The sequence below is a fragment of the Octopus sinensis genome, linkage group LG15 (genome assembly GCF_006345805.1).
Source record: "Octopus sinensis linkage group LG15, ASM634580v1, whole genome shotgun sequence".
Classification (NCBI taxonomy): domain Eukaryota; kingdom Metazoa; phylum Mollusca; class Cephalopoda; order Octopoda; family Octopodidae; genus Octopus; species Octopus sinensis.
The window spans coordinates 51,572,168-51,592,167 of record NC_043011.1 but is presented as its reverse complement, the minus strand read 5'-3'; the positions used below and the strand labels follow the sequence as shown (position 1 = coordinate 51,592,167).

The following is a 20,000-nucleotide window of genomic DNA, read 5'->3' as shown; positions in this document are numbered from 1 at the left end:
TGGTGTGCTAATGTTTCTGCCAGCTCGCCACCTTATATTGTTAGGTTATATTGTATAGATCCAGTGACTACATAAAAGCTTTCTGATTTCCGAGGAGTATTTGATAGAGTGCTGCATAAAAGAAGTAACTTTGGGTAAACTGAAGCTGTAAGAGTAACTGTAGATGTGATATACATCTTATCCTTAGTAATAATGCAGGAGATAGAATGCTATTTACAATTTTGATTTTACTTATCAGGTAGGTGTATATTTAAGTTATAGAAAGCAAATACTTTTATTGTAGCCAATGAGGAAATCTCTGAGTGAGTGCTTGACCTGCTGCAAATAATAGCCTGATTTCCCTTAAATCACATCCTACCATTTGAAGAGGGGCTATTATATACTGAATAATATAGTCCTAGGTACATTACAGCTGAATAAAAAAAAAAAAAAAAGATAAATGGTCGGGGTTGGAAAGTCTTTGCTCATTTATGAATGACCTGTGTTAGACAACAACAACACTTTTATTAAATTGAGGCAAAGTGTTGTCGAGTGGAAGGTAAATATAATAGCGTATATCAAGGTAAGAAATCAATATGTGTGTATGGGTATGTGCTGATGTATGTGTATTAGTGTGTGTGTGATTAAGGTGGTGGGAGTATGTTCTCCCAAAATCTGTGTGTGTGTGAGGTAGAAGTAAAATAACTTCATAACCAATGCTAATACAAACGTGTTATGTTATGTCCACCCCCAGCCACCTCCTCAACACACCTACACACTGCCTACAGGTCCGCACCACCACCAACACCACAGATTACCGTATTGCTAAACCCTCCCTCCAGCAACCACTTTGGTTCGACAATATGTATGTGTGATTTCATATATATATATATATACATATATATATATATAAAATATCAAAAAAATCAATTATACAAACACTGATGTCATTCAATAATATTTGTGTGGTCTGAAGTGCACTTAATCTGATTAGAACTGACCACACAAACAAGCAATGGGGTTGCAGTAAGGCTAGAAGGGAGAAAGTGCGAGGAAAGCAATCAAACAGACTCTGTTTCTCGTTGCATTAAATATGCACTGGTCTTACACAAGCAATCCTGTTAAGGATAGGTTGTAGTTTGTTGTTGTTGTTGTTTTTGCTATCAGTTTTCAGAGGAATAGAAGTGAACCTCCTCATCACTCCTATTGCTCTTATATCTCATCTCACTTGACCTGTTAGAAATAGTTGACAAATCTCCCTCAAATCACATCTTGACTGTTTTGGGAGAACAATGAACACTTTGAATAATGGAATCCTGCAAATGACGGGTTAGGCTTGACTGGAATGCCTTTGACCATAATTCTGTCTGCTCAATCAAAGTTGGCCTGAGGCTAAACAACAACAACAATAACGGCATCTCAACCACTGAGACATGCTGACTATACTTCTTATTCTTTATCATAATAAGAATTTTCCATATAAATATGAAGGGAAATGATATAGTTGATTAGAATGACCCACTTCCCTGTATATCCACACCACATACAAGGTATTTATTTTATCAACCATGGAAAGATGAAAGATAAAGTTAATTAATCTTAGCAAGAATTTAACTTAGAACATTAAAGAACATAATTACTTTAATTAAAGGACACCATTAAATCCAATACTCAACCACCTTTTTTTATTATTTATTTCTGGCTCTTTACATTTTCGAGTTCAAATGCTGATGAGGTTGTCTTTGCTTTTCATCCTTTTGGTATTAATAAAATAAGTACAAGATGTGCACTGGAGTTGATGTAATCGACTTATCCCCTCCCCTCAGAATTACTAGCCTTGTGCTAAAAATTAGAAAGAATATTTATTTACCATTATTCAGAATGGTACATTGACACAAATTTATGAGAAAGTAGAATTTTTTTTAAGGTTGAGGCCCCTAGTATATCATATTGATAATGAGTGATAACAGCAAAGTTGGCCACAAAAGATTTAATTTAAAGCTAGAATATTCATCACCCTCATCGTCATTAACATAGTCCACTTTTCCATGCTTGCATGGGTTGGATGGAGTTTATTAAGACTGATTCTCTATGGCTGGAAGCCCTTCCTGTCTCCAATTCCAACTGGTTTCCAAACAACATATTTCCCCATGGTCAGACATACTTTTGCAGAATATTGGAAACAAATGACATTCATTTACAACAATCGTGCAATATCAAGAAAAGGAGTTACAAACACTCATACACTTATGCTCATATACATCCATCCATCCATATATATATATATATATATATATATATGTATATGTATATATATATATGTATATATATATATGTATAATATATATATAATATATATATATATAATATATATATTATATATATATATATATAATATATATATATATATATATATATATATGTATATATATATATATAATATATATATATATATATATATATATATATATATGTATATATATATATATATATATGTATATATACATATATATATATATCTATATATATATATATATATATATATATATATATATATATATACAGCATACACTGTAAAATGGTTGGCATTGGGAAGGGCTTCCAGTTGTAGAAACTAAGTCAAATCAGACTGGAACCTAGTGCACCTCTTCTGCTTGCCAGCTCTGGTCAAATTGAGTCCAACCTATGTCATCATGAGAAACAGAAGTTAAAAGATGATAATGATGATATACATATACATACATATATTTATACATACATACATAAACACGCACACATACTTATACAATGGATTTCTTTCTTTTTTTTTTGTCTACCAAATCTCCTCACCAGAGTTTGGTTGACCTGGTGCTATAAAGTGCCATACAGTGGGACTGAACCCATTGTTTTTAAATGACTGACTTCTATAAATCATTCAATTATAGTGCACCTGAGCACTGTATAAGCTCATTATTAAATTATGTATTTAGTCTGATAGCTCATTATTACATTACATATTCAGTCAAGTACTTCATCATTTCTGCTAATACTCTTCCATCATCTTCTTTATTCTTTATTATAATAATAATTGTTTCTTAATTTTATGTTGTTAGTCCCAAGCTTGCTCCACTCCTATAATCAAAAACATTCCAGTAATGACCAGCTTGTCTTTTATTTAGATTGCATATCTACAACTAAATACACTTTATTTTTAGACAAGATGTAAATTGAGGATGTTTTCCTTACTATTTCTTGCTGGCCGAGCATTCATATTGTCTTGAATCCTTACATGCAGAAGATGAGGAAAGTTAGTTGTGACATTCATGACTTTGGTTTTGGCATAATAAAATTTTGTATACTTAGATCAACCAAGAATTGAAAATGGAACACTGAATTAACTTACTAAGAGCTTATTTCCTACTCTATGGTACATGCAATTCCCATTATAATATTAATTTCTTACTTCAGTACAAAGCCACAAGACCTATAGGAGAGGGAATTGGAAGGTTTGTGGTGTTGATGCTTTCTCAGCAGAAGTAAAATGATTTTTAAAATGGTTTTAAAACCATGAATTTTGAGAGAAGAGTGTAGTAACTTAAATCATTCACAGTACTTGACTGGTACTTTATTTAATTGACCCTCACAAGGACTAATATTATAGCTGACACATTTATTGACTTTCGGGAGGGGCTGAAACTAAATCTTAATTCATCTTACTGGAAACTTGCCATGATACTTCTGTATAGATGTTGATACCTTACTTTGAAGGTGGCTATTCCATAATGTAGAGCTAATTCATTGCAATTTGGGAAAATGGATAAAATGAATGTGGTAGTGGTGGTGGTAGTGGCAGCAATGTTGGCAGCAGCAGTTATTGTTGTTGTTATTGCAGCAGCTGCAAGAAGGAGATGGAGAGGATGGCCTAGCAAAATTGTTAGAGCATCAGACACGATAATTCGCAGTATTAGTTTTGGATCTTTGCATTCTGAGTTCTTGATGGCAGACCTAATGTGTCATCTAGATTAATACTATCATCTGGTCCTTCAGTGCTTTTAATGATATTCTGTCTGTTATAAGCACTTGGACCACTTCTTTGATTGATTTTGTCTTTTCTTTCACTTGTTTCACTCACTGGACTGCTGTCATACTCGGGCACCACCCTGAAGGGTTTTAGTCAAACAAACAAACCCCTAGTACTTGTTTTTTAAGCAGTACTTATTCTATCAGTCCCTCTTGCTGAACCACCAAGTTACACCAGTTGTCAAGCAGTGGTAGAGGACAAATACAAAAACACCTACCCATCCATATAAACATATATGCATGTGTGTGTATGATGGGCTCCTTTCAGTTTCCATTTAACAAATCCACTCTCAAAGCTTTAGACAGCCCAAAGCTATAGTAGAAGACACTTGCCCAAGGTGACGCAGTGGAATTGAACCTGGAACTATGTGGTTGAAAAGCAAACCTCTTAGCACACAGCCACACCTGTAACTATATTTGAAAATAATTTCCTCACTCCCTCCCACCGGCCACAGAAGCCCTTAAAAATAAGGTGTTAAGGGTATTGCGCTGACTAAGTGATAGGAACATAAATGAAAAAGCTATGGGTGCTGTCCTTTCTCATCTGAAGATCAATAGTTTCAAAGTGTGAGAATGTTCACTTGACATACACACAAAAAGAGTCAACTAGTGCTTCATTGGAAACCAGACAGAAAACAACGATAACATCATATACAATAGTATCATTGGTTACAAATTTCAAATGGTCTAATCTAGCAATGAACAAACTGTGGCCCATGGGTCTTTCTGAATGGTATGCCTAATGAAAAGTTACCCTGGATTATTTTCTAGCTGTGTGATCTGTCTGCTGATGAGCCACGTCTCATGTGGCTGGCTTCTCAAAAAAGTTGCCCACGCCTAATATAATCACTGGTTTACTACATTTACAATGGCAAGAGCGAAAGCATTGTTCTATCAGTGTTGTCACTGATGGTTAAATTCTCTGTCAAGATACATCAGCAAAGTACATACCTGTATGTACATATACTGCAAGCCTCTAGTGAATTCCATCCACACAGTATTGTTCTGCTGGAGGGTGTGGTAAAAATCACTTGACTGAATATGAAATTATGTGGTCATGAAATGACTGTCTTAATTAAGTAGCCATGTCTGAACCCCTGTTAGGTGTCTTCAATGTGTGGGAGTGGCTTACTACAGCCGTATATGGCGGGGTTTGTTCAGATGTTTCATGTTAGTCAAATGAATGAAAGTGGTATAGGGTTATTAAATATGTGTACGAAACAGGAGTTAACCATTGTCGTTAGCTTGGAAACAAATATAATTATAAACACATGCAGATAGACATGTGCATACACACATACACACACACATGCACTCACACACACACACACATGCACTCACACACACACGAGTGTGTTGTGTGTGTAGTTAAGTTGGTGCCAATGTTCTCAGTGTAATGAACCAAGAAATATCCTTGATGAAAATTACATCAGTAATGAGTAGGAAAAAACCATTAGCTTAATTATTAATTCTGGTTCAGAAAAACAAACTGAAATTAAAATAATTGAAATTGAATGTTGGTATGGAATGAGAGTTGCATAAGTTTGATCTTTGATAAACAGAGTAGCGAGTCAACTCTGGATATGTTTCAGTTTTATTAAACCTTCTCTGAAAATCATAGTCAGATCATGGCTGGCAGATATGAAGAAGTTTAAATGAATAAACACTGATATTTTTGACAACACATTCTTTACATACTAGGGATCACTTTCTGATTAACCAAGTAGCACCATGTTGTCTGCAACTATCAGCTGACTGATCTTAGACTCACTAATTGTGATACACAGCAGCTGCATGTGTCAATCCAAGTATTTCCAGAATTGCCTTGCCATTCAATTTACGAGTGACATGGTTGGATAATATCCATAGTCGCAGTTGATTATGCTTGGGAATCCAGCTGACAAGTCTGACAGTTGCCTCTGATAGGAACCAATGAATGAGATGCTTGAGGACTCTACCCACAAGACCCTCCCAGGAATAGTGGACAGAGAAGATGGCTGGGTGGGTGGATGGCTGGCTGGCTGTTTAACAACTTAAAAGTATGATGGTAGTGGAAATATGGACTTGCTCGGGGACATCTTTTACACTGAAGAACAAATAAGTCACAAAAAGGGACACATTGGACATCAGACAAAAGGTGCTGCTCAAAACTGGAATAACTTTGGTCATATATTTTCCTCAGTTGTAGATGATTATGTTTAAGCAACTACAATAACTATAGTATGGTCATGTACTGCTACAGCCATACTACAATTCTATAGCATAGTATCCTTGAATAATGGTAGTATAATTCTATACTGACATTGTTCTATCATACTGTGAAAACCATTTACTGTATTTCAGTATTAATATGTCAGAAAGAAAGTCCAAGTAAACCTTTGGTGGTCTGTCTCAGAAATATACAGTAGTTGTGAGTATGGATAAGTTAATATGTTATGAAGTGATGAAGAATCTAATGTCCTGGGACCCGCCCCTCATTTAAAAAGAGAAAATTACTTTTGAATTATCTTTTCTCTTTTAATTGTTTCCATTATTTGATTGCTGCCATGATGGGGCATAGCTTTGAAGAGTTTTAATCAAACAAATTGACCCCAAGATTTTTTTTTAAAGCCTAGCACTTATTCTATCAGTCCTATTTGCCGAACCACTAAGTTGCAAGGACGTAAACACACCAACAATGGTTGTCAAGCAGTGGTGAGGGACAAACACAGACACAAAGATACACATGCATAGGTATATACATATATACATATTTGATGGGCCTTCAGATGCCATATACTAAATCCACTCACAAGGCTTTAGTCAACCCAAAGCTATTATAGAAGACGCTTGCCCAAGGTGTCATGCAGTGGGACTGAACCTAGAACCATGCGGCTGGGAAGCAAACTTCTTACCATGCAACCATGCAACCATGCCTGCATCTTATTGTTGAAAATAGCTTAATTTCTTTTTTTCTGGGACAGTGCTTAAATGTCAGATTATTAATCTTTTTACACTATACTAACTTAAACATACTACCAGCACTATTTCATTGCAAGGGGACTACTTGTGTATTAAATATAGGGCCAAGGTATCTGGTGCCTTGCTGCATACAAGATCTGTTGCCAAAGCAGAATCGATACCTGTACTAATGTCACATCAAAAGTGCTCCTGCTGGTGCCACATTAGAAGCACTTGTACTGGTGTCATATAAAAAGTACACTCTATGGAATGGTCAGCTTTAGGAAGGGAATCTAACCATAGAAACAATGCCAGAACAGACAGTGGAGCTTGGTGTGGTCCCTAGCCTAGCCAGCTCTGGTCAAACCATCCAACCCATGCCAGCATGGAAAGCGAATGTTTGATGATGATGATGATAATGGACAATAGCATGGCTGTATGATTTAGAAGTTTGCTTCCCAGCCATGCACTTTCATGTTCAGTCCCACTTAGGTAAGTGTCTTCAGTTGCACCAGGCAAACGAAAGTTTGGTTAACAAACCTGGTGCCTATGTGGTTATTTACATTCATGCTTCTCTGAAAATAATTAAGCCTCAAGTGTTGACGTTGTTGTCATTTCCCTTGTCAACAAATCATCTGTTGTGTTTGCACCTTCTGAGATGTGTAGAATAAGAGATCCATTACTTAAAAACAAAAGCAGATAAGGTTTAACAACAAAAAAGACATCCAGCTACAAAACAGTACCGGAAATATATGTTTAATGTTTTAACATTCACACCAGCCATATCCAGCCCAAATATTTTTTCTGCTTTATGTCCAGACTGGCCAAATCCAGCTTCTCACATCTACCCTCCAATGACATTCTAAGAATATACAATTACCTCAATAAAATTTCAAAGCTACAAGATAATGCATGATTAATTCAAAATAATGTAAATAAATAAGCATTACGTTTGACAGAGTAATATGAATGCTAAAGAGTTAACTCATGTAATCATGGTAAAATGGACAAAAATGAACATATATATATATAGATAGATAGATATATAGAGAGAGAGAAGCAGATACGCAGATACATTTTTGGCATGGCTGTGTGATTAAAATTTTGCTTTGCAGCCACTGTACTATATTATGGTTAGTTTTGCCATAAGCTGAGCAATACCTTGTGAGTGAAACTAGTAGATGAAAGCTGCATAGAAGTTCATTGTAAGGGTGCTGGTCCCACATAAAAAATGCTGGGGATGGTGCCATGTAAAAAAAAAATACTCATACATTCTAATGTGGTTGGCATTAGGAAGGGCATCCAGCTGTAGAAATTAAACCAAAACAGATTATAGAACCTGGTGCAGCCCCTAGCCTTTCCAGCTCCTGTCAAGCTGGGATGGAAAACAGACATTAAATGATGATGATGATGATGGTGGTGGTGGTGGTGGTGGTGGTGGTTGAGTGTGTGTGTGTGTGTGTGTGTCTGTCTGTCTGTCTGTCTGTCTGAGGAAGAAAGATAGAGAGAGAGAAAAAGATGTGTCTCTTGAAAGCTATCATTTGGGATCATCTTTGCAAAAAAGAAAAATGGTTGTTGCTGTGCTTACATTGCCAGTGAACATTGCATTTTGTAGCTCTGCGCAGTCGATGTAGTGGAATAAAACTCCCATACTAGGAAAAGGTTGGTAGCAGGAAGAGCACCCAGCCATAAAAATATTGCCCCAAATAAGCATCCGTCAAACTTACATTTATACAGCAAAACAGACATAACATAACAATCTGTGTGTGTGTGTGTGTGTGTGGTGTGTGTGTGTGTGTGTGTGTGTGTGTGTGTGTGAGCATGTGTGTGTGTTTGTATTAATGTGTGAATATATATATTAATATGTCATTGCTTTGCTATATACTACCATTACATTAACCTCCAAATTATGGCCAACTTGTTGCTGATATTAATTACATAGTTGCCATGTGATTAATACAACAAATGACCACCAGCTTGTAATATATTAATTTTAACTATCAATTTCTCTGTTGAGTGAACTGGTAACTTCATCTGTTTCCTCAACACGATGATGTCATAGTCTGGTCAATCCCTACCATCACCGATATAGATCTATAATGATCTATCATTCCTTTGAATAACCCCTTTCTTGTCTGTACAACTCATTAGTCACACATCAGTCAACCTTTATATATGGCAGGTTGACTCACGCAGAATTATATCCTGTCCGAATGTTTTTGCCACATTCAGACATTTTTACAGAAACACAGCCAAATATGACTCAACGCTAGGGATTTCATTGTATCCATTTCTTTCTTTAAAAAAAAAAATTGCTGCATTGATCGATTTAGAGGAAATTATATATTTTTAGTAAATAGATGACTTAATAATTTGTATGTACTTCCTGTTCCACATTGTGTTGATTTCATTCTTTTTTTTTTTTTTGTTTTTAGTTACAAAAGAGGAGTTCATGATACTTTTGTCATACAAGTCATACAATACGCAACGCATCTATGGTAATCTTTTATTCTTTAGTCTTCTTCTGATATTGTTCATTAAACTGCAACCAATTTCATGAGTTTTAGTCGACTATATTATCCTCTAGGATTGGCTGTTCAACCATATCAAAAGGTGATGATGATGATGATGATGAAAGATGCAAAATAGATAAGTTGACCTGGGCATAAAGGGATTTATTCAGAAAATGACCAAATACCAGTATTTTTGTTTGATGCTCTCATTCTGCCATTCCATGCCAATACGTGTGTGTGTGCATATTTATCAATACGACTGTATGTATGTATATATATATATATATGTGTGTGTGTGTGTGTGTGTGTGTAACCCATGCCAGCAATTCAATTCATGCCAGCATGGAAAACAGACGTTAAATGATGATGTGTATATATATATACATGCACACACACACATGCATATACATAGAGGCCACTAAGCTTTCAAAAATATGAGTCTTAATCCTTAGAACCACTTAAGGGCATGATTTCATTTGACTATATCCTTGGAAGAAGCAAAGCACGTGGCTTCATCATTTTGTACCTTCCAGTCATATTGTCAAATGAAATCACTAATTGACAAAAACATCATTGTTTTCAGCCATAAACATAAAACCATGTGGCCACCCACTTTTGTGTCTTCAAAGGGGTATAGTCAAGTGGCATTCGACCACTAAAGCATGCTCGTGTGTTCAAAGAGTTAAGGCTGACAAAGTGCCCAGTCAGCATCAAGTTAGTGTTGCAGCATGAACAATTCAAAAACTTTCATGCATGAAGTGAGATATACCCAGCAGTGGGTTGCTATATTATATATTTACCCTTTTGCTTTAGTGGTTATATATAGACTAATGCATAGAAGTACTGTTATCATGAATTGTTTATTGAAACATATGAATGGGACAATGAAAATCTATCACCTGTAGGATCAAAAGTTGGGGTCAGCTGTCTTGGTCCTTGCTGCTAATTCAGTAGAGTTATTAAGGCTATTAACAAAATTAAGTTAAAGAAACTTGCTGGTTGAAAAGAAATAGTTCTTGAGACATTGCAGGTAACAATAAAAGTGAAGCAGTGGGGTTGATGTAATCAATCTACTCACTCACCCAGAATTGCTGGCCTTGTGCCAAAATTTGAAACCAATATTTTAAAGTTAATTTAAGAATAGCCACAGAATATTTACTGATGTCACAGCTCTATCCTGAGAGTAAAGTCAAATTTATTGCCAAAATCAAATTGACTGGGACTTCTGGTTTTACCTATCATTTTCTTCAACCAGCCACAGATAGTTGATTAGGAGTGTCAATATTGTTATATGTTTGTTTAGCCATTGTTGTTTATTTATTTTCATAAATGCCAGCCTCGTCTGGCACCTGTGTCGGTGGCACATAAAAAAACACCATCCGAGCGTGGTCGTCTGCTAGCCTTGTCTGGCACCTGTGTCGGTGGCACATAAAAACACCATCCGAGTGTGGTCGTCTGCTAGCCTTGTCTGGCACCTGTGTCGGTGGCACATAAAAACACCATCCGAGCGTGGCCGTTCGCCAGCTTCGTCTGGCACCTGTGTCGGTGGCACATAAAAACACCATCCGAGCATGGCCGTTCGCCAGCCTCGTCTGGCACCTGTGTCGGTGGCACATAAAATCACCCACTACACTCTCGGAGTGGTTGGCGTTAGGAAGGGCATCCAGTTGTAGAAACACTGCCAGATCTGACTGGCCTGGTGCAGCCTTCGGGCTCCCCAGACCCCAGTTGAACCGTCCAACCCATGCTAGCATGGAAAGCGGACGTTAAATGATGATGATGATGATGATGTGTATCCCTTTCATGCTCACTACCTTTCTTGGTATGTGCATACACACACACACACACACACACACACGCACAAACACACACACACACGCACAAACACACACACACTCACACACAATCTCTCCATTTATCTGTATATCTCTGATTCCCTCTCTTTCTCTCTGTTCCCTCTCTCTATCTATCTATCTATCTATTCATCTATGTATCTACCCCATTCCACCTGTTACATAATATTCTTTAACTAGAGCAATCTAAACATCTATTCCCTCCATACACATTGAAATCACTTTCTTGTAACAGTTCAATTTAACCATTTTGTGATTATATTTCTGAAGACTGTGTGTTGCAATTAATTTTCAGCATAACAAAATTTTCAGAAAATATTTAGTAAACTATCTCTAACTTTATATATTGATTATTGTTTCTCTTGTTGTCAAGGCATTGTTCGTGGTGATCTGTTGCTCCAAGTCTGCTCTAAACAAGCAGGCTTAAAGATTTTTTTCTGCTATAACACATCAAACACTCTTCTTGGTACAGTTCATCCAAGACCATGTTTCCTAATGTATGTGTGCACGTGTGTACATGTGTGTGTGTGTGTGTGTGTGTGTGTGTGCCTGTATGATTGTGTATGTGTGTGTCTGTATGAATCTGTGTATGTGTGCACGTGTGTGCATGTGTGTGTGTGTGTCTGTATGATTGTGTATGTGCGTGTCTGTATGAGTCTGTGTATGTGTGTGTGCATCTGTGTGTTCCAACATACTTAGCTGTGGCTTGAGGAACAACTAACTATTATTTCTAGCATGTCATCCAACCATGCAGACACTCCTTCATCAATTAGTAAGACTCCCATCTCTGACCAACTGAAATCTTGCATCGTTATTCCCGTTGCAATGAGATTCTGATTGAAATCATCATCATCATCATCATCATCATCGTTTAACATCCGTTTTACGATGATGATGATGATGATGATGATGATGATGAATATAATATAAATTTAAATATAAAACCACACATATATTTACGAGAAGTCGGTCTCAGCAGATGGGTTGGTATTGTTGGTATTGAAAGGGTTAAACATTTTAGCACGACACCACCAGAAGCAACATATATCTTTATCTATAAAATCTAACCCAATTTCTTGTCACTAAATTTTGGATGACATATTTCAATATCAATGTCAAACATTGATCAATAGGGATGGCAGCAACAGCCATTTTTGTCTGGCTTCAACAGTCTATTATCTTGCATGCAATAGTCTTTCTTTGGTGACTGTCTTGTTGCCATTGTCATTCTGATAGCTGTTGTTGTTGATGTTGTGGTGGTGGTGGTGGTGTGGTGGTGATGTTTCTGATATAGTTGTTGTTTGTTTCAGTTTCTGTTAGTTGTGTAGATGTGATTGTTGCCTTTTTGTTACTGTTGTTATTGTTCTTCTTCTTTGTCATCTTAATGATGACAATGAATGAGGGGCTGGGAGTGGCACTAATGGTGATATTGATGGTGATTGTTATGTTCTTTCTGTTTTCCATACTATTTATTATTGTTATCATTTCTTTTGTTAATGCTACTTGCCTTCTTCCTTCCTTCTTCCTTCCTCCTTTCTTTCCTTCCTTCTTTCCTTCCTTCCCACTTTTGTTGTTTTTGCTCTTATTGTTACTGTTCTGACTGTTTCTCCTCTTCTTTGTATTCCTGTAAATCTTCTATGCTAATTAGATATCTCGACCTTCCTTTTTATTATTATTGTTAACATTATTTTTAAGGGGCAGCTCAAATAGTAAGTGCTGTATGAAATAACTTGAGACATTTAGAAGTGTTCAGTACAGTGGTTTTCAACCAGGGTTCCGCGGAACCTTAGGGTTCCGCCAGTACTGTCCAGGGGTTCCGCAAGAAGTTACAAAACTGCTAAAATCAGCAGTAATTTTTAATTCTCCTGTACAGATATGTGTGCATAAGACTATTAAATTATTGCACAGGGGTTCCCCGAGCCAGTGGAATGTTTCCTTGGGGTTCCACTCCAGCAAAAAGTTTGAAAAGCACTGGTTCAGTATATCCAGTTGCTATGAGGAGTGAAGAATCTTGGGTAGTAAATTCAATCTGTTGCCTAAATTTTTGGTAACTTTGTTATGGATTAACAGATATGAATAAGAGGAAATGTCCAAATGTACAAAATTTTGGTGGCACTTCTCGCTCAAGTTAGAGGTAGGAGGTTGGCTGGATGATGTAAAAATAATGTCAATATTGTTGTTGTGTTTCTAAGGCAGTGAGCTGGCAGAATCATTACTAAACCAGAAAAACTGCTTAGTGGTATTTCTACTGGCTTTACGTTTTGAGTTCAAATGCTGCTGTGGTCGACTTTGGCTTTCATCCTTTCAGGGTCAGTAGATTAAGTACCATTTGAACACTGGGGTCAGTGTCATTGACTTACTCCTCCTTCCGAATTGCTGGCTTTGTGCCAAAATTTGAAACTAATATTGTTGTTGTTTTGTCTGATCTTATTGATCAGGCTTATGATCAAACGTGCTCCACCCAAAACTATATTATTTCAGACATTGTGTACATGCATTCAGTTAGCAGAGTCATTAGCACAATGGATGAAATACATTGCAATATTTACTCCAGCTCTCTGCACCCTGAGGTCATATCTCGCTTTGCCTTTTATCCTTTCAGGGACAAAACCCATGTTTGTGTTGGCCCCTCTCTCTCTCTCTCTCATTCTGGATATTCTGCTAGATTAGAAGTGACTGTATCGGGCATGGTGTCTGCTCAGAACTACATAGGGAAAAACTATTAGCAGAGATATGGTACATGCTGATATCAAGAAAAAGGGTGTTTTTAGTGTATCTAGAACTACATTATGCTATGTATCCTATCTTAAGATAGCAGGTTAGGATTTGAATGTAACTTGGCTGCTATTTTTAGCGAGTTAAGCAACTACATAGATTCCCTTGGTTTGTAGCATCATATTTTTTTTCTATACTCTGAAAGTGTGAAAGTGACCTTTCTTGTTTTGACATGCTTTTAGGTAAATGAGGCACAAATTGTTACCTGAATCTGAATTGGATCCCTATCCAAATGTAACATGTGACATTTAGAGTTTTATGCTCATGAGGGAACTTCTATGTGCCGACTCAAATTGCTAAAAGTAACCGCCAAATACCACTGAAAATCACACACAGCCATCTTTAAATAGTGAGACACTGGGTAATTAAGCTGTTTTTGTGTAGTCCCAGGTCATTCCAAATCTGTGATCCAAAGCTGTTCCAGTTATGGCCATACTGTATTTTTTTCTTCCAGAATAAAATACTTCAGACAACAGTATCCAATGTGTCATATTATAAGACTGTAGTGTGTGGATTCAGACTGATTTAATTGCTATTACAATCTGGTTGAGTGACTATGCAGAACCCCCATCCCACCCTCATTAGTTTATACTGGATGTTATAAGTCTTGGATACATTATGTCTGGGGAAAAATGAATGGGATGGTCACAGATGGAATGTCTTTGATCATAATTCTGACTAGTCAGGGCTTATATGAGGACAAATTGCAATATACAATAACCGGGAGGTGGGAATGTGATGGCGATGTTAATAGTAGTTGTGGTGGTGAGGTGATAATATTAGTGGTGGTGGTGATGACATTAGTGGTAGTGGTGGTGGTCGCAGTGGCAGCAGCGGTGGTGGTGGTGGCTGCTGTTGTTGTTTAAAAGTTGGGCGAAGGACACATGAAATGAGTCAGTAGATTGGAGTAGACATCAGAAGTTATGAGACTTCAGAGATGAAATAATGCAAGGCTGAGACTCAGATATTCAGAGAGCAAGAGAGAAAAAGAGAGAGAGAGAGAGAGAAAGATGCTGTATTGAAGACTTTCTTTACCCATTCCAGAGAGGAAGGTGGTGAAGCGGATATTAAACTGATGACATTGCAGCTGTTTCTCATGACCATTCAATTCAGTTTGTTATTTGTAGCTGATCATAATGCAGATGATAGTGATGATGATGATAATGCACTCTCAATATGTTTGCAGGGATGATGGTGATGATTATGACTGTGATTGTGATGGTTATGGTGAAGATAATGATGATGATAATCACCATCAAGATGATTGTGGTGATGATGATGAGAATGATGATGAATTATTGATGAATTATTGTCCTCACTTTTAGTCATATGATCTGGTCCAGTAATTGCATACTTCATCTATTGAGATTCTGTCAAGCCAGCCATCCAGACCACATTTCCCCCTTCGTTCCCCATAACCTGGACCAAATAGCAAATAAAACTTCATCTCTTTGGCACATTGCCCAATCACCAAAGCCTGTCTAATTAAAAAATGTCTATGTCATGTTGTTAAGAACTAAACCATTGTTGTTAGATGTGTAGTTTATCTGTTTCCTGTACTGCTGCAATGATAGATATCGGCTTAGCTTTGTCTACCCTTTGATTCACAAGTGTTAGAGCTTCAATTTTTTTCTTCTCTTATATTAACTGTCATCATCATCATCTTATCATTATTAGTTTAATGCCCAACCTCCCATGCTAAGGGAACCGCAGTTAACTATTGTCAGTAGTATGTCAGATTAACAGCCAATGAGAAGTTTGCTTCATAATCATGTGGTTTCAGGTTTGGTACCACCATGCAGCACCTTGGGCAATTGCCCCCCCCCCCTTCCCCCCATCCATAGCCTCATAGATATCCAAGCTCTGTCAGTAAATTATGTTAGACAGACATTGCGAAATCCCTTAGATAGCAGGCCTAATCTTTTACTTGGTTTAAAGCTAGCATTTGAGCCCTGAATGCCTTTGGAGCAGTCCAGCCTGTTGCAAGCATTTGAACCAGGGTGCAACTCCATAGATAAATATACTGTTTTGTAATACAGCAACCCATAATATTTTTAATTCTTTTCTCCCAAAGGCTTTTCAAAAATGGGGTTCTGCCCTTACTCTCTTGACTATTATCAAGCAGAGTGACCATATTGAGCCTCATTAACCAGTTATTTGTGAGCTTTTCATTTACTCTTAAGGGCTCGAACAATGATGTAAGAACCCACAATAGTGTGTTCTTTAAATATCCTGTAAATTCTTCATGCAGAGAGTCACAAGGGGTGGCCTTGGCATGGGGAGCTTTTACAAGAAGTAAGTTGCATGAAACATTGTTCATCATCTGGCTAGCTGCACTACTTAGAAAATTAAAGGTAATTTTTGTGTTAGGTGTGCTATTCAGAAAGTCCTGCAGGTTGCCTGTGACTGCTTTATAGTAATGTATTTTTCTCATATTGGTATTAATTGTATGGTGTATACTTTCACTCAAATAGATAGATTAGTTGTGTATATTTTCTAAAATTTCTGTTTATACTTCTGTTTATGTATTCGTAAAAATATCTAGAATTAAGAATTACCCCTGTGTGAAAAGAAAAAAAGTGTATCAGCTTAATGAAATTAATTCTAGTCAAAAAATATTGGGGTGACAACTCCAAAATATAAATTAAATATAGAATGTAAGATTGTAACAGGTAGTGAGTCTGATATTTTGCAGCAATATACTTCATATTACAAGTTTAATTAGGCTAAAATATTACCAATGTTGTTACTAAAGGATAGACTCTTTGCCCACTGTCTATTTTTAAATGACTTTTATTTTATACTAGCAATGCACCCCAGCATTGCTCGGGTGTTATGACCTACAACCACATTGTATTATTTGTTCCTTTCTTATGGGTAGAATTGGCACACTAGGAGTATGAAGCAAACGACTCTTCTTTATAAAGGTGTTTTTCAGTCATTTTCTGATGAACAACACTGCAGTTTCTGTATACCAAATTCAGTCACAAGCCTGTAGTTGGCCTAGGGCTATAGTAGAAAACACTTGCCCAAGAGGGACTGAACATAGAACCATGTGGTTGGAAAGCTAACTTCTCAACCACTCAGTCATTCTTGCACCTAATGTGTGTGTGTGTGTGTTTACATTTGTTGTTAAATCGAGTATTGTGTCTCTGTATGTCTCAAAGTTAGCAGTTCATCAAGCAGAGATCTATAAAATAAATGCCAGATTGAAATACGTACTGAGGTCAGTATGATCAATTAAATTTTGAAGGTGATACTCCATCATGGCGACAATCCAAACACTAAACCCAGTAAAATAATGTTTAAAGACTTAATGGCTTCAAATTTCAGGTAATGGATTACTAACCACAAGATAATGAGTTCAAAACTTTGTATTGAACTTCCGCTCTATACAATAACACTATATGTACATCTCAGTCTACCTTACTTCCAACAATTAAGAATTGTAATTTGAAGTTGAACGGTTAGCAGTAAGAAAGATGTCCAGATTACTTAAAAAATTATTGTGCAAAATATTCTGGGAAAAAGTGCTTTTTCACCACAACAAAACACATGCACACACACACACACACACACACACAGAGAGGTGTCTCTGTGGTAAATTGAGCTCCTACAAATAGCAGCCAAATCTCTGTTAAAACACACCCTTTCATCAAAAGAAAGACACAGATTTACAGTATTTCAGGAAGAAAAAAGTATGCAATGGGTCTGCTAGATCAGAGGCAACTATGGGCTAAACAAAACACAAACATACTTCACATTAAAAGATTATCTACTAAATTATACTAATAAAGTTGACGGTATATCTTCGAAGTTTCATTCCCTGGTAACACTCCATGTATTTTAAACATTTTCTCATTATGCTCTATCTAAGACATAAAGATTATTGACGCAGAGTTGCATCCCTTAGCTAAAGACCTCAAAATTGTGTGATCCGGCCTCGATTGCGAGGTTATTTTTGTAGTAGAAAAAAGTTATTGTGCAAAACACATACTTTATTTGGTAGCCAAAAGATTACTGAATCTTTTGATACGTCAAAATCGGCAACTCAGTTTTTGAAACCATAAGGAAAACACACACACACACACACACACACAAACTCTGTTTTATATATATATATATATATATAGAGAGAGAGAGAGATATATAGATATATAGATAGATAGATATAAACTTTAAGGTTATCTCCCTTGCTTTACTTTGTTAATCAGAATTTATCATTAAGCTAATGGATTTCTCTCCTCACTATATATGTAGTTTTAATTAATTAAATTTCCTTCTCTCTAAACATTAAGTATGTTGGCACTGTCTTTTCTAAGATATACAGCTATGCTTGTTTATTTATCAAGCACCATTAAAATATATTTATGTATGTCTGCATGTCCAATAAGCAAGACATTGATATTTGTCCGTTCCCTCCCATCCACCCCCACTGCTGTCATTTTAAATACCTCCTCATACCAATACCACTATCCACTATCAATTTTATTGCTTGCCACCCCCATACTCTCACAACCCCCACATGACACTACCATTACCATTTTGTCCAATGTGGGAGTTGCTGCGTGGTTGCTCAACATGCTAAAAATAGCAGCCAAATATTCCTTATATCGCAACCTACTGTTTTTTTGTTGTTTTTCTTTTTTTTAAATGTAACACATTGGGATACTGATATTATTGTAGATATATGCTAACCAGGAAAAAGAAGGAATTCTCAGGGCTGAAAGGCCTTTAATGGTAAGTCTAATGGTCAGGATTAAACAACAACAACAAAGCCAGCCATTCCATTACCTCCATCACCATCATGAACAACCATTCCATAATGTTACCACTAACATCACCACTACAACACCTCATCATCGTCACTATCACTTTGCCTTCTAGACTTATATCATCACCACTCCACACCACCACTAGCATGAACAACCGTCTTGCACCACCACCCTCATAATGGTCAGACACTCCACCACCCTACCCCATTTCTTTCATGACTTCCTACTTCATACCACCCATTACTGCCACCATGAGCTTATAAAAGGAGCCTCTGCATAATTGCTTGACCTGCTGAAATATGCAGCCGAATCTCCCTCAGATTGCATTCTGTCATCTTAAAATGAAAGAGCATTGATAATAGGGCCTTTAGTTCCCTGCACATTGGAAAAAGACTGAGTGGTCATGGCTGGAATATCTTTGACCATAGGTCTGCTTGATTAAGGCTGGCCTGGAGCTAGACAACAACAGTTAACATCACCATAACAAACAACCTCACACATTATTGCTACTGACAGGACCGGCCGTCACACGCCCTTCAATACCACCACCACTACCACCACACCACACCGCCACCTACCATCAAGTAATTACGTTTCTCTATTATTCATGAGTTAAAAAATGTTAGTTTACCCAAGACATATGAAAAATTAATATTGCATTTTATATCTGGCACTTCTCCCTCCGTGTTAGTTGGTTGGTGCACTTTCTTTTTCTCTTGCACACTTTCTCTGTCCCTCATATACAAATACATTCACTATCTCTCTCTCTCTCTCTCTCTCTCTCTCATATACACACAGACACACACACACACCACACACACACACACACACACACACACACACACACCCTCTTTCTGTCTGCCCTTTTTCACACACAGTCTCTCTGAATCTTTCTCACTCATACGCACTTTCTACCTTTCTCTTGCATATACACACTTTCTGTCTCTCTCTCCATCTCTCTCTCTCCATCTCTCTCTCTCTCTTTCTTTCTCTCTCTCTCTTTTCTTCTCACTCTTCCCCTCCCAAGTTGTAATATTGCCTCTCTACCTCTCTTTCTCTCCGTATTTTGTCTGTCTCTCTCCTTCTCTACCACCTCACTCACTCTC

General features: G+C 37.0%; 1 protein-coding gene across 1 annotated transcript in view; it reads left to right on the top strand.

Moving 5' to 3' along the window:
• LOC115219688 (putative uncharacterized protein DDB_G0277255) overlaps positions 1–20,000 on the top strand; it is a 526,870-nt gene that overhangs the window by 267,993 nt on the left and 238,877 nt on the right. Inside the window, exon 3 of the mRNA XM_036509471.1 lies at positions 9,414–9,476. The gene's annotated coding sequence lies outside the window, so the exon portion shown is untranslated. The remainder of the gene's footprint in view (positions 1–9,413; positions 9,477–20,000) is intronic.